We start from the raw sequence: 13782 nt of genomic DNA on the forward strand, positions 1-13782 counted from the left end.
CGAAACACAATTTCCACCCCCGTAACCTTCTGTATCCGCGAGATCCCATCTTGGAGCCTTCGCCGGTGTTGTGCCGGAGGGGGAATCGACCACGGAGGGATTCTACATCAACATCCTTGCCCCTTCGATGAGTTGTGAGTAGTTTACCACAGACCTACGAGTCCATAGTTATTAGCTAGATGGCTTCTTCTCTCTTTTGGATCTCCATACAATGTTCTCCCCCTCTCTTGTGGAGATCAATTCGATGTAAAGTCTTTTTGCGGTGTGTTTGTCGAGATCCGATGAATTGTGGGTTTATGATCAAGTTTATATATGAATAATATTTGAATCTTCTCTGAATTCTTTTATGTATGATTGAGTTATCTTTGCAAGTCTCTTCGAATTATCAGTTTGGTTTGGCCTACTGGATTGATCTTTCTTGCCATGGGAGAAGTGCTTAGCTTTGGGTTCAATATTGCGGTGTCCTTACCTAGTGAAAGAAAGGGTTGCAAGGCACGTATTGTATTGTTGCCATCGAGGATAACAAGATGGGGTTTATATCATATTGCTTGAGTTTATCCCTCTACATCATGTCATCTTGCTTAATGCATTACTCTGTTCTTATGAACTTAATACTCTAGATGCAGGCAGGAGTCGGTCAATGTGTGGAGTAATAGTAGTAGATGCAGGCAGGAATCGGTCTACTTGTTATGGACGTGATGCCTATATACATGATGATTCCTAGATAATCTCATAACTATTCGCTTTTCTATCAATTGCTCGACAGTAATTTGTTCACCCACCGTAATACTTAAGCTATCTTGAGAGAAGTCACTAGTGAAACATATGGCCCCCGGGTCTATCTCTTATCATATTTGCTTCCAATCTACTTTTATTTGCATATTTACTTTTTGCATCTATATTATAAAATACCAAAAATATATTTATCTTATCATACTATCTTTATTAGATCTCACTTTCGCAAGTGGCCGTGAAGGGATTGACAACCCCTTTATCGTGTTGGTTGCGAGTTCTCAGTTTGTTTGTGTAGGTGCGTGGGAGTTTTGAGGAGCCTCCTACTGGATTGATACTTTGGTTCTCAAAAACTGAGGGAAATACTTATGCTACTATTGCTGCATCACCCTCTCCTCTTCGAGGAAAACAAACGCAAGCTCAAGACATAGCAAGAAGGATTTCTGGCACCGTTGTCGGGGAGGTCTTCGCTCAAGTCAAGACATACCAAGTACCCATCACAAACCCATCTCCCTCGCATTTACATTATTTGCTATTTGCCTCTCGTTTTCCTCTACCCCACTTCACCCTTGTCGTTTTATTCGCCCTCTCTTTCCCAATCTCCTCCTCTCTTTTCGCTTGCTTTTTTCTGTTTGCTTGTGTGCCTGTTTGTCCTTATGGCTTCGCCTAAGGGTCCTGACCACCTTCTCATAAGGATGGAAGAGATTGAATCAAATATTAGAAGCTTTATGAATTTGCAATTCGAGCATAATAATTTCTTTAGAAAAGAGCTTAAGGAACAGAAAGGTTTTTTGGGATTTATGAACAAAGAGCTTGATGATATGAATAAAGAATTTTATGGTGTTAACGCTCAAATTACCCGGCTTGAAAATGCTATAGCCAAAATTTCAGTCAAGCAAGCCACCTTAGTCAATAAGATGGCTGCTAAACCAGAAAAATTAGATGAAAATAATGATGAGGGTCTTAAAGTTATTGATGCGTCTCCTATTAGATCTATGTTTTGCAGTATGAATTTTGATGATTATGGGACTGGTGATGAATCAACTTTGCCTAGAAGGCATGCCAAGAATTCGGAGTCTTTAGATCTTGATGCTAAATTTGGTAAAAGTGGGATTAGAGAGGTCATAACTTTAAATAGCATTGAACCCACTATCTCAGATTTCAAGGAATTTGATTATGATAATTGTTCTTTAGAAGGTTGTATTTCCTTGTTGCAATCCGTCATTAATTCTCCACATGCTTATATTCAAAACAAAGCTTTTACCAAACATATTGTTGATGCCTTGATGCAATCTTATGATGAAAAACTTAATTTGGAAGTTTCTATACCTAGAAAACTTAATGATGAGTGGGAACCTACTATAAAGATTAGAATTAAAGATTATGAGTGTTTTGCTTTGTGTGATTTGGGTGCTAGTGTTTCCACGATTCCGAAAACTTTATGTGATATTCTAGGTTTCCATGATCTTGATGATTGCTCGTTAAATTTGCACCTTGCAGATTCCACCATTAAAAACCCTATGGGAAGGATCAATGATGTTCTTATTGTTGCAAATAGAAATTTGGTGCCCGTAGATTTTATCGTTCTTGATATAGATTGCAATCTTTCTTGCCCTATTATTCTTGGTAGACCTTTCCTTATAATGATTGTTGCGATTATTGATATGAAGGAAGGGAATATTAGATTTCAATTTCCATTAAAGAAAGGCATGGAGCACTTTCCTAGAAATAAAGTCAAATTACCTTATGAATCTATCATGCGGGCTACTTATGAATTTAATGCCAAAGAGGGCACTCGTTAGATCTATCTTTGCTTTTATGCCTAGCTAGGGGCGTTAAACGATAGCGCTAGTTGGGAGGCAACCCAATTTTCTTTATGTTTTTTGTTTTTGCTCCTGTTTAGTAATAAATCTTGCATCTACCATCTGTTTAGATGTGTTTTTATCTTTTAATTAGTGTTTGTGCCAAATAGAACCTATAGGATAACCTATGATAATAGTTGATTTGATTCTGCTGAAAAACAGAAACTTTGTGCGCACGAATATAATTTTGTTAAATCACAGAAACGTTATTTTGCCTTGATTCTTTTTTCTCCTGTTCAATAAACAAATTTTCCAGGACTTCCTATTTTGGTAGGATATTTAGAGTTCCAGAAGTTTGCATTAGTTACAGATTGCTACAGAATGTTCTGTTTTTGACAGATTCTGTTTTCCGTGTGTTGTTTGCTTATTTTGATGCATCTATGGCTAGTAAAATAGTTTATAAACCATAGAGAAGTTGGAATACAGTAGGTTTAACACCAAAATAAATAAATAATGAGTTAATAGCAGTAACTTATGTGGTGGTTTTGTTTTCTTTCACTAACGGAGCTTATAAGATTTCCTGTTGAGTTTTGTGTTGTGAAGTTTTCAAGTTTTGGGTAAAGCTTTTATGGACTATGGTATAAGGAGTGGCAAGAGCCTAAGCTTGGGGATGCCCAAGGCACCCCAAGATATTCAAGAATATCCAAAAGCCTAAGCTTGGGGATACCCCGGGAAGGCATCCCCTCTTTCATCTCCGTTCATTGGTAACTTTACTTGGAGCTATATTTTTATTCGCTACATGATATGTGTTTTGCTTGGAGCATCGTGTATTATATTAGCCTTTGCTTTTTAGTTTACCACAATCATCCTTGATGTACACACCTTTTGGGAGAAGCCTATTTGATTAGAATTTGCTAGAATACTCTATGTGCTTCACTTATATTTTTTGAGCTTGATAGTTTTTGCTCTAGTGCTTCACTTATATCTTTTAGAGGACGGTGTTGTCTTAATTTTGAAGAAATTTCTAGTCTCTCATGCCTCACTTATATGTTTTTGAGAGTCTTTTAGAACAGCATGGTATTTGCTATGATTACAAAGTTGGTCCTAGAATGATGAGCATCCAAGTTGGGTATAATAAAAACTATCATAGAAAAAGAATTGGATGCTATGATCAATTTGATGCTTGATAATTGTTTTGAGATATAAAGGTAGTAATGTTAGGGTCATGCTAGTGGGTAATTATGAAATTGAGAAATACTTTTGTTGAAGTTGGCAAGTCCCATAGCATGCACGTATGGTAAAAGTTGTGTGACAAATTTGTTGCGTGAGGTGCTCTTTTGATTGTCTTCCTTATGAGTGGCAGTCGGGGACGAGCGATGGTCTTTTCCTACCAATATATCCCTCTTGGGGCATGCGTAGTAGTACTTTGCTTCGAGGGCTAAGTAGACTTTTGCAATAAGTATATGAGTTCTTTTTGACTAATGAGTCCATGGATATACGCACACTCATCCTTCCACTTTGCTAGCCTTTATTATTACCGCGCAACTTTCGCCGGTATCATAAACCCTTTATTTACCTTCCTCAAAACAGCCACCATACCTACCTATTATGGCATTTCCATAGCCATTCCGAGATATATTGCCATGCAACTTTCCACCGTTCCGTTTATTATGACACATTCCATCATTGTCATATTGCTCTTTTGCATGATCATGTAGTTGACATCGTATTTGTGGCAAGGCCACCTTCATAACTTTCATACATGTCGCTCTTGATTCATTGCATATCCCGGTACACCGCTGGAGGCATTCATATAGAGTCATATCTTGTTCTAGCTTTGAGTTGTAATTCTTGAGTTGTAAATCCATAAAAGTGTGATGATATTCATTATTAGAGCATTGTCCTAGTGAGGAAAGGATGATGAAGGCTATGATTCCCCCACAAGTCGGGATGAGACTTCGGACTTTACAAAAAGAAAAAAAAAGAGAAAAAAAAAGAGAAAGGCCAAAAAAAAAGAAATGCCAAAGAAAAAAAGAAAAAAAGAAAAAAAAGAAGAAAAGGTAAAAAATAAAATGAGAGAAAAAGAGAGAAGGGACAATGCTACTATCCCTTTTTCCACAATTGTGCTTCAAAGTAGCACCATGATCTTCATGATGCACACCCACTTATACCAAGTAGTCTCCTATGTTGTCACTTTCATATACTAAGTGGGAATTTTTCATTATAGAACTTGGCTTGTATAATCCAATGATGGGCTTCCTCAAAATGCCCTAGGTCTTCGTGAGCAAGCAAGTTGGATGCACACCCACTTAGTTTCTTTTGTTGAGATTTCATATATTTATAGCTCTAGTGCATCCATTGCATGGCAATCCCTACTCACTCACATTGATATCTATTAATGGCTGAGGGAGTCCTGGATTAGGGGGTATCCGGACAGCCGGACTGTGTACAATGTCCGGCCTATTGAAGCGTGAAGATACAAGACTCAAGAATTCGGCCCGTGTCCGGATGGGACTCTCCTTTGCGTGGAAGGCAAGCTTGGCGATCCGGATATTGTGTTTCCTTCCTTGTAATCGACTCCATGTAAACCCTAGCCCTCTCCGGTGTCTATATAAATCGGAGAGGTTGGTCCTTAGAAGGTCGATCACAATTACAATCATACCATCATAGGCTAGCTCTTAGGGTTTAGCCTCTACGATCTCGTGGTAGATCTACTCTTGTACTACCCATATCATCAATATTAATCAAGCAGGAAGTAGGGTTTTACCTCCATCGAGAGGGCCCGAACCTGGGTAAACATCTGTGTCCCTTGCTTCCTATTACCATCAGCCTTGACGCACAGATCGGGACCCCCTACCCGAGATCCGCCGGTTTTGACACCGACATTGGTGCTTTCATTGAGAGTTCCTCTGTGTCGTCGCCGCAAGGCTCGATGGCTCGTTCTCATCGTCAAGGACGACATCACCTCGGAGGAAGCTCTGGCTGTAGGCCAGACGCTCCGACTCAGCGGCTTTATCATGGCCGCCCCGTTGGCGGTAGCACCGATGATGGCCTCTCGGGTCATCAATCATAACCTTCGCGTAAGTTCGGAATTTGCCGAACATATGGATCCAATGGAGCTCTTCTCCCTTAATGAACTCTTGGATCGCATCGCCGCTTTGGGAGTCACTACGAACTATGACCGGATTGGGCTTAAACCCGATCGAAGGGACATCAGGTCCCCGCCGGTCACCCATGAGATAGCGATAGTGGAGGAACCACACGCGGATTGTCCCTCAACTTTGAGGATGAATTATGTTCGGATCAACGAATACTTGAGCCGAAAACCTGCTCAAAGGAAAACATGACCCAGGTCCCGGACTTAGAATCGGGCATTGGGCCAAAGAAATTGGGCAGCACTCCGGATTCTGAGATGTTAAGCTCGAAACTGTCCGCGCCCGTGGCCGTTAGATCGGATCAAAATCCGGATTCTGCTAACAACACCTACCTGGACTTAAACTGTCTCTCCCACATCAGGCAAGAGCCCCGGGAAACCGTACATCACTACTGGGCCAGATTCCTCCTTGCGCTTAACAAGGTCAAGGACTGCCGCGAGGAGAACATGGTCTCGCTCTTCTGCAAAAACTACACGGACGAAGGACTCCTCAATGCTATAAACAGCCACAACATAGTACGCTTCGCGGACTTGGCAATCATAGTACGGAAGTACTATGTGATGGAGAGCGCGTGGAAAACCCAAACGGAATTTTGGGACAGTACCGCTCTCACCAAGACCTTTGCCCGAACTAAATGGACAAACTCTCGTAAGTCGTCCGATCCAATCCCCAAGAAACCAAAACCTACCCCAGGGCGTGGATCCATATTGGAAGAATGGCTTGATGGGCCATGTAAGCTCCATAGCACTCCGGATACAATACCAACTCATAGCCTTAGGGCATGTTGGATACTCCGGCAGGTGGCGAAAAGTGGCGAGGATCTTCTTGTAGGCCATAAAGCGGAACAACATCCTACCAGTGAACACGATACGGTACTAACAGTCTTCGAGACTTTTGCCTCGAACAATAGGCGCAAGCGAGCTCGTCGAAGCTCCGCTGAAATTTACCATGTGGCAAAAATAAACCCCTGGAACGACACTGCTATAACTTTCAATGCCAGTGATGAACCTCGATTCCAGACTATCCGGGAACCGGCCGCTTTGGTCCTTAGCCCAATCGTGGACGGTTTTCGACTTGCCAAAGTACTCATGGACGGCGGAAGCGGATTAAACTTGATCTATGAGGAAACGCTCGACAAGATGGAAATTGATAAAGGCCGCATTGAGCGAAGCGGCACCACCTTCAGGGGAATCATCCCTACTCGGGAAGCGCGGTGTGCGGGGAAAATCACACTCGATGTGGTATTCGGCACCCCGGAAAATTATAGGTCCGACCAAATAACATTCCAAGTGGCTCCCTTTAGCAGCGGATACCACACCCTTCTAGGGTGGGACGCGTTTACAAGCTTTCAAGTTGTACCTCACTATGGGTACATGAAGCTTAAAATGCCCGGACCCAACGGAATCATCACTCTAGTCAGTGATCCGGACGTCGCACTTCACGCTGAAAAAAAACCGCAGCACTAGCCATGGAAGCATTATTTGAAGCCCTAGCAACCGAAGAGTTAACAACACTGCAGGCCACCATGGACAGGGACGACGTGATACTCGACAAGTGACCCAAGTCCACCTCATTTAAACCTGCTGACGAGATAGTCAAATTCCAAGTCCACCCAACGGACCCCACGAAGACAGCATCCATCGGGACACAGTTAAGCCCCGTGATGGACGCCGCACTGCGAGATTTCTTATGCGAGAATTGGGACATTTTCGCTTGGCACCCTTCGGACATGCCAGGCATCCCACGCCGGCTGGCCGAACACAGCCTCAATATACTAAAGGGATACAAACTGGTCAAACATACACTAAGGCGGTTTTCAAAACCCAAACGGCAAGCCATGGGGGAAGAACTGGCCAAGCTACTTGAGGCCGGATTCATCAGAGATATTAAACATCCGGATTGGCTGGCAAATTTGGTAATGGTACCAAAAAAGGAAAAATCTTGGCGCCTATGCATCGACTTCAAAGACGTCAACAACGCTTGCCCCAAGGATCCCTTTCCCCTCCCTCGCATTGATCAAATCATCGATGCCACAGCTGGACACGACTCACTGTGTTTTCTCGACGCATACTCCGGATACCATCAAATAAAGATGACAGAGTCTGACCAAGCTGCAATAGCTTTTATAACGCCATATGGCCCTTTTTGCTTCAACACTATGCCCTTCGGGCTTAAGAATGCCGGTGCAACCTATCAACGCATGATTCAAACATGCCTGGAAAAACAAATCGGCAAAACAGTGGAAGCATATGTGGACGACATGGTCATAAAAACTAGACACGTTGAAACCCTAATAGATGACTTGAGGCTTACATTCGATAACCTCCGGACATACGACATCAAGTTCAATACGGAAAAATGTGTTTTCGGTGTCCCCTCGGGGAAGCTGCTGGGCTTCATTGTTTCCAATAGAGGAATCGAAGCGAATCCAGCAAAAATCCGAGCTCTGTCGCAGTTGTACCAACAGACCTCAAGCACATCCAGAAGCTAGCTGGATGCGTGGCCGCTTTGAGCCGCTTTATATCCAGGCTAGGAGAAAAGGCATTGCCTCTTTACCACCTCCCTCGGCGCACCGAACACTTTGTATGGACGGATGCAGCCGCGGCCGAACTCGATGAGATAAAGACCTTATTGGCCAGTAATCCAGTCCTAACAGCGCCAACATCGGCGAACCTATGCTACTATACATAGCTGCAACACATCAAGTGGTAAGCGCAGTGCTCGTTGTCGAATGAGAGGTGGACGGATACAAATTCTCGCTTCAAAGGCCGGTTTATTACGTATCCTCTGTCCTCACCCCATGAAAATCCCGATACCCACACTATCAAAAAATAGCATATGCGGTCTTCATGCCATCCCGGAAGCTAAGACACTACTTTCAAGAGTGTTCGATTACCGTCGCCTCCGAAGTACCACTCAATGACATAATTAATAACCGCGATGCTATGGGCCGGATTGCTAAATGGGCTATCGAGCTCCTTCCGTTCGACATAATATACAAACCACGGCGAGCCATTAAGTCGCAAGTACTGGCTGACCTTGTCACCGAATGGACACAAGCCGAACTCCCTAAAGAGTACGGCGCGTACTCCAACTGGATCATGCACTTTGACGGCTCCAAAATGCTGGCCGGACTGGGAGCAGGGTAGTCCTGACGTCTCCCACCGGGGACACGGTCCAGTACATCCTACAAATATTATACACAGACTCCAACAATGCAGTCGAATATGAGGCTCTGTTGCATGGTCTTCAGATGGCAGTCTCTATGGGCATCCAACGCTTGGAAGTTCGAACCTCGCAATATCACGAATAAATGGAGACTTTGATGCCAAGGATCCGAAAATGGCGGCCTATCATAATGTCGTCCTCAAAATGTCAGCTCGGTTCGAGGGGCTCGAATTCCACCATGTGGCTCGAGAAAACAATCAAGCGGCGGATGTCCTCGACCACATCGGTGCCAAGCGCGACCCTGTCCCACCTAATATATTCCTGGAAAGGCTGTTCAAGCCATCCGTAGTATGGGAAGGGGAGACCGGCAATACCATCACGGATCCGAACACATCCCCAGATTCCGAACCATCAGACACAATCGGAGGCTCTGCCACCGAAATAACATCTTCGACCCACGAAATCATGGCCGTAATTGCCCCGTGGACCGAGGCTTTCTTGGGCTACCTAAATAGGCGGGAGCTCCCTGAGGACCAAAACAAAGCACGCTGCGTAGTCCGGCGCTCTAAAGCTTACAAGGTCCACGAAGGGGAACTCTATAAGAAAAGCGCGACCGGAGTGCTCCAAAGGTGCATCTCCGAAGAGGAAGGGCGGCAACTCTTGGCTAAGATCCATGTCGGACTGGGCGGACATCACGCCGTGGCTCGAGCGCTAGTCAGCAAGGCCTTCTGTACAGTCTTATATTAGCCAACGGCCCGAGCAGACGCACATGACCTTGTCCAACATTGTGTCGGTTGCTAGCTCTTCGCCAATCAGAGTCATATGCCCCCTACCGCTCTCCAAACAATCCCCATAACTTGGCCCTTCGCGGTCTAGGGGCTGGATATGGTCGGACCTCTTAAAGGGGGAAGCCATAAGAAAAAATAATTATTGGTCATGGTGGACAAATTCACCAAACGGATAGAAGCCAAACCAGTTAAAACGGCCGAATCCGGACCAGTAATAGACTTCATATCCGGGGTCGTACACTGGTACGGTGTCCCCCACAGCACCATCACTGATAATGGCTCAAATTTCACAGCCGATGAAGTGAAAACTTGGTGCGGCAAAATGGGCATTAAGCTCGACTACACTTCCGTCTACCACCCTCAAACAAACGGCCAGGTCGAACGGGCAAATGGTATCATCATGAGCGGCATAAAATCCAGACTAGTGCGATCTTTAATTGAATCGGATACGCATTGGGTAGAGGAGCTCGACTCCGTACTCTGGGGGCTGCGGACCACACCGAATCGCACCACCGGATATACACCATTTTTATGGTGTACGCTGCGGAAGCAGTACTACCCTGCAACATAATACATGATTCGCCACGCATATGCATGTACGAAGAGAAGGAAGCCGATGTCGCAAAAGCCCGTTCCGCATTCTATCAGCAGCAGGCTCGACGATATCAAAGCAGAGAAGTGTGGGCCAAAACTTACAATATTGGCGAGCTCGTTCTACGCCTACCGGAGAAGAAGAAGGACAAACTCAAACCCAAGTGGGAAGGTCCCTTCGTCATTGACAAAGTCCTCACCAGAGGAGCGTACCGTCTACGTAATGCATCCGATAACAAAATCGAGCCGAACCCATGGAACGCGGCCAGACTCCGGAGATTCTACGCCTTACGCCGAACTCAGTGTTCGTCTCCTTACCCCTCCTTTTTAATTATGCTCCACCTCTTTTTCTCTCCTTTCTCGACCCTTTTTCTCTTCACACAAAGTATTTAATACAGTGCGGACTCCTGGATCATTCCGGCCGTACTATGTGTGTAAGTTGTACCTGGGGGCTTCCAATTCGGAAGCTAGACATACTTACTTTAAATGGCTTTTTGCCCATCGCATATGCGTTCTTTTTCCATATGTGCCTTTTCTTCACCATTATATGCATCAATATGACTTAAGATGTGGCCAAGCTGGGTTGCCTGGCTCTTGTGTTTATGCCCTACGTTCACCTTAATTCGGCTAGGGCATAAGGGGAGCACCTCTGTGATTGTTACTGTCGGTTAAGCCGGATGTGTACCTCAGACTGGATGAAGCCGAAAGCTAGTTTCCTTAAGAGAATATTTGATCGGTGAACAAAGGATGTATTCGTTGGTTACAACAAAAAAACCCAGAAGCATTGTATCCTGCGCCGTCGTTCGCAGTCCGGACATGTGCATCGACACATGCATACCAAGGGAAAGGAACCCCTAACGGAACTATTCTCCCTGGAATATGTTTCTTGCTATCCATGCAATATAACATAACTAGTTGGGTACTTGTCTGTTCAAGCACTTATGACCCCTATGCCTGGTCTCCATGCATACCCTGGTTTTTGTATAACCGAGCGGGTATTCGGACACACCCCGGACTATAGAATCCGGGGGCTGAAGCAAAAAGGTCTGCCATGGCAAATGATTTCAATCCGGCTAGGGGCTATTATGCCAATTAAATTACAAAGTCACTGAGACTGACTATATTCCTCCTCTATACCATCTAACAGGCTATCTAGCCTACAATCGTGCTGAGAATACTTAGCGGCTAACGCTACCTAGTCATATACCAGACTCACGGGAATTTCTTGCCCATCAGGCCCCGCCGGTCCTACTTCGGCCATATGGTTCAGGTCCAGCTTGGTGTAGCGCGTCTTCACCATTGCCCAAGCTTCTCTTGCTCCTTGCCGGCATGCTGATATCTTCCACAGATGGAAGCGCCGCCGGGCTCCTTGAAGCAGGTCTGCAAGCTCCCCCATGCCATTCGGCAGGAGGCTTGATGGCCACAAGGCCTGAGCAACGTCGTGCATCACCTGCCAAGCACGCTCGTGCAACTGCGAAAGTTCTTGCAGCAAATCACCTGCAGATGAGGGCATCTCCTCTTCACGGCGACCCGTTAACATTCCTGCAGGCAAAAAAAATTCAAAAAACTTTCTCCCCGAACTATCACACAGTCCGCTTGAGCTCTTACCATAAATGTCGCGTCGAAGCTTTTTGTTCTCCTGTAACATCCCAAAATTCTAAATTTTGGAATGTTATAAACAAATGGATAGTTTTGATTGATTGTTTGATTGATTGATTGAGTGAGTGAAATTCGAAACTTTTTGAAAGTTAAATGAGAGGGAATAAAACGACTTTCCCAAACTTTCATTTTCTTTTCTGATCTTCATGAATTCAAATTCTTTTCAAATACAAAACCCTTGAGCGAAGATGATATGACTTCTTCCATTTAATTAAATGAAAGGGTATTTGAAAATATTTGAATTTCATTTGGAAATATTTCAATTCATAAACTTCATGCAACTCAATGATTTTAGTGAGAGAAGATAAAATGACTTCTTCAAATTATATGAAATATGAGTTGGGAATTTAAAACAAATCCAATTTGAAATCCTTTTGAAATTATTTTCAATTGGGAGTTATTTGGGTTTTAGTCAAATTATTTTTCTCCAAAAATAAAATATACAGAAATTAGGGTAAAATTATTCCCTGCATCACAAAATTGGAGAGAAATAAATTTGAAATCATTTTGGTATTTGGAAAATGTTTTTTATTGGATTTTATTAGAGCTGTAGAACTGTTTGAATTATTTGAATTCTCGTAGATTTTATTTGAAGCTAGATTAATGTTCATCTTGTAGAAAATCTTTTTCTGAAAATTTTGATATATTATGCCTATGTTATATTTTATATATTTACTATCTGCAAAAATGTTTTTTAAACCCTTTCCGCCGAACTGGGCCAGCCCAGCCAACCGGCCAGGCCACGGCCCAGCCCGACGCCCACACGCCTCGCCGTCCCCGACCTGGCGACGGCCTCCATCGTCCGTACGCCGCCGCACCACCATTGGGAGACGTGCCGCCTCCGGCCTCTCCTACCCCCTTCCCCACGCCACCGCCCTCCCCTGCCCCTTTAAAAGGCCACCCCGGGACCCCTGGGTCCCGTTTTCGCCGCCGTCGCTGCCCCTTGCCAGATCCGCCGCCGCCGCCATCGGTCGCTGCCGCCGCCATTGCCAACTGCCGCCGCCGCCGCCGTTCTGCTCCTCCCACCCAGCGCGCCACCGCCGCCACCTTGCCGCGCAGCCGGAGACCCCGGAGCACCGCTGGGGACCACGCCCTCCGCCGGAGCTCCGTCGCCGCCGCTCCTCGCAGTCGCCGGAGCCGCACCGCCCTCGCCGGAGTCCGTAACTAACCGCCGCCACCGGTTTTCGACGGCAAACCGCCATGAACCGGTACAAACCGACCCGGTTTATTTTTTTAGGTTTTTTCTTTTAGTTCAGTTTAATTTTATTAGATCGGTTTTCTTTTTAGCCTAGTTATTTCGAGAACGTTCGCTGGTTAGGTCTTCACAGCGAACGGATTCGTTAGTTAAACGTTCGGCAGCGAACGTTCGTTGTTTAGGTTTTTTTATTATTTATTTATTTATTTCGGCTAGGGACCTATCTGTGATAATTTTATTTATAGATTAGCCCCTGATTTTCAAACGATCGCTACTTTTTACTCGTTTGTCCAAATCCAACGAAACCAACGCCCACCTCTTCGTTATGATCTCCTCTATCCAGTAATCCAATTCAAACAAGTTTTTGATGGTTCAAAATTTGAGTTAGATCAGATTTGAATTTGAACTTCGTTTGATCATAACTTGAGTTTTGTAACTCCGATTTAGTTGATTCTTTTTGCAAATTGAAGCTCTTGACCTAAACTTTCTGATAAGGCTAAATTCACATAATTTCGATACTGTTAGAAATTCTTTTATGTTGCAAGAGTTATTTTCTTGGTTTTTGATGCTTTTCGAACTGTCTTCTTCATTCTTCCCGATCTTTGAGTGATTGCTCATGTGTGGTTACTACTGCTTGCTTACGATAGATTGACCGGAGTGTGACGAGTAGAACTATCAAGAGTTTTGAGTGC

The sequence above is a fragment of the Triticum aestivum genome, chromosome 1B, assembly GCF_018294505.1.
Source record: "Triticum aestivum cultivar Chinese Spring chromosome 1B, IWGSC CS RefSeq v2.1, whole genome shotgun sequence".
NCBI classification, from domain to species: domain Eukaryota; kingdom Viridiplantae; phylum Streptophyta; class Magnoliopsida; order Poales; family Poaceae; genus Triticum; species Triticum aestivum.